Source organism: Lepus europaeus, chromosome 7, assembly GCF_033115175.1.
Source record: "Lepus europaeus isolate LE1 chromosome 7, mLepTim1.pri, whole genome shotgun sequence".
Classification (NCBI taxonomy): Eukaryota; Metazoa; Chordata; class Mammalia; order Lagomorpha; family Leporidae; genus Lepus; species Lepus europaeus.
Genome location: NC_084833.1, coordinates 40,672,588 through 40,675,295, shown reverse-complemented (window position 1 = coordinate 40,675,295; position 2,708 = coordinate 40,672,588). Strand labels below are relative to the sequence as shown.

Genomic DNA, 2,708 nt, shown 5'->3' with positions numbered 1-2,708 from the left:
CGGCAGCGGCACGTGGGATCAGCCGACATCATTCAGGGCCTTGCGAGCGAACTCCGGCAACACAAAGGCCGCGCGGTGCACGTCTGAGTTGTAGTGCTTGAGCCCCATCTGCTCCACCTGCTTCTGTGTCAGCTGCTGCACAGGCTCCCGGATGATGGTGCTCCGGTTCTTGCTGCACAGCATGAAGCCGATCTGGCCGCCAGGGTAGGTGGGGATGGTGCAGTAGGTGTAGCCCACCACGGGGAAAAGCGCCTTGCAGAACTGCCGCATCTCCTTGATGAGGTCCAAGTGCAGCCACTGGCACTCGCCCTGGCAGCCGTCCTCGGGAGCTGGTAATAGGATTCCTTGAAGAGGCTCTCGGCGGGGCGCATGGGGTCTGAGGAGTCGGTGATGATGACATCAAAGGCATCCTGGTTCTGCTTCATGAACTCGAACCCGTCGCCCACGTGTAGCGTCAGCTTTGAGCTGGAGTAGCCAACGGCCATCCCTGGCAGGAATTTCCTAGAGCCTTGCATGACATCCTCGTCAGTCTCGCACTGGACCACGGACTCCACGGACGGGTGCTTGACCACCTCGTGCAGGACCCCGACGTCCCCACCGCCGATGATCAGCACCTTCCGCGGGCTGGGGTGGCTGCACAGGGGCGATCATCTCCTGGCACGCGAACTCGTCGCGCTCCGTGCACTGGATGACGCCGTCCAACACCAGCACGTTGCCGTAGGTCTTACTGCGGAAGACGAGGATATCCTGGTACCGCCAGCGCTGGTGGAGGAGCACCTGCTCCACCTGCAGCGACAGGGCCTGGCCGGGCCACAGGCTGCACGTCTCGCGGAACCAGCCCTGGAGGACTGCAGCAGGGCCGGAGCTGCGAGGCCATCGGAGCTGGGCTCCATGGCTAGTGGGCGGTGTGGGGCTCGGGGTGCGGGCCTGAAGCACAACAGGACCAGCTCCGCCCCGCCGCCAGCGCCACCCATACTCTTTATTATTACTACATAGCTTGACTGTGAAACTCAGCTCTCTTCATGAGAAATGAAATGTACAAAAGGCTTACGAATAGAAGGAGAAAAACAAATTAAAGTACATTATGCAACTTGAATGGGCACTAGATTTTCCTGGATTTTTATGTGTATTATCTTGTTTTCCAATCAAAATTTTAAAATGCGGGGCCAGAACTGTGGCACAGCAGGTTAAACTGTTGCCTGCAGTGCCAACATCCTGTATGGGCAATGGTTTGAGTTTTAACTGTTCCACTTCCAAGCCAGAGCCCTGCTGGTGGCCTGGGAAGGCAGTGGAGGAAGGCCGGTGTGATTGTGCCTCTGTACTCACTTGGGAGAGCAGAGGGAGCTCCTGGTAACCAGCTTCAGCCTGGCTCAGCTCGGTTCAGCCCTGGCCATTGCGGCCATTTGAGGAGTGAACCGGCAGATGAAAGATATCCCTGTCTCCCACCCTCTGCCCTTTGCCTCTGACTCTCTGTGGCTCTTTCAAATAGATAAATATTTTCTTAAAAAAATTTTCAAAAAAATATAACTAAACTTGCAGGTGAATCTCTACAATTTCCATTAAACTGTTATTTTCTTTAGCCTGGGTTTAAGCATCTTGTGAAATAGAATCTCATTAACCTGCTACCAGCAGGCAGAAAAGTGCAACTAGAAAGGGAGATCAGAAGATCTAAGTTCAAGGTCCAGCTCTGACACTTTTGAGATCTTGGAAAAACGTTCGTTTTGACTTTAGCTTTCTTACTAGTAAAATGAAGAAGTTAGCAAAAGGAATGTGCACCTGGGTTTATCCAGAAACAAAATTAGTTTGTTCCCCACCATGAATCAATTATTTCCTTCTTTCAAATTAATTATTTATTGTTCTTGAGCTTAGTTCCTTGGAAGTACAGTCCTATTCCTTGGAATAAATAAACAAATAAATAAGTAAATAATTTCTGGACTTGTTAAATGTTTGTCTCATTGGTACTAATGATTTGTTTTTAAATGAGCTAATCTTTGGACTAATCTTTGGAGATTATAATTAATGCTACAATTGTTTTAATCACAGAACCCTATCAATGAAACTTTTTTTCTATTTTGTCTCCATCTCTATGCATTGGGCTTTGAGAATGGCCACTTTCAGGTCCTTAAGTGTGTGTTGGTTTGTGTTTTATTTTAGGCAGATGCCTTATTATAACTCCCAGTAGTCGTATGTCCTAGATTTTGTTATAATATTCATGTTTGATATTTGAAAAAGTGTGTTTTGTTAGTGTTATGCCAAAAAAGACACCTGGTCTCTTTCTAGAAGTTAAAAAATGTTGATTTTTTGGCTTAGGTAAAAATCTTGAAAATTTTTTCCTGAAGTAAGAAGAGCATTCATCACCTCTATTGATTAGATCTGTAATGGTCTTTGGTCACAAACATTTCACATTAAACATGGATGCTAATCAGAGACAGCAATAAATTGTAATTTATTTAGCTATATTGTAAAATCTTTTTAAAAATCAAAACATATTTCATTATAAAATGTTTCCAATGAATAACCTTATATTAGTAACAATTCTATTTATTTTTTTAAAGATTTATTTATTTATTTGAAAGTCAAAGTTACACAGAGAAGAGAGGCAGAGAGAGAGAGAGAGTCTTCCATCTGATGGTTCACTCCCCAATTGACAACAACAGCCGGAGCTTCACCAATCTGAAGCCAGGAGTCAGGAGCTTCTAGGTCTCCCA

The 2,708-nt window shown here is 46.2% G+C and overlaps 1 pseudogene; it reads right to left on the bottom strand.

Moving 5' to 3' along the window:
* Nucleotides 1-5: 5 nt before the first annotated feature.
* LOC133764390 (spermidine synthase-like) lies at nucleotides 6-893 on the bottom strand (annotated as a pseudogene).
* Nucleotides 894-2,708: the final 1,815 nt, after the last annotated feature.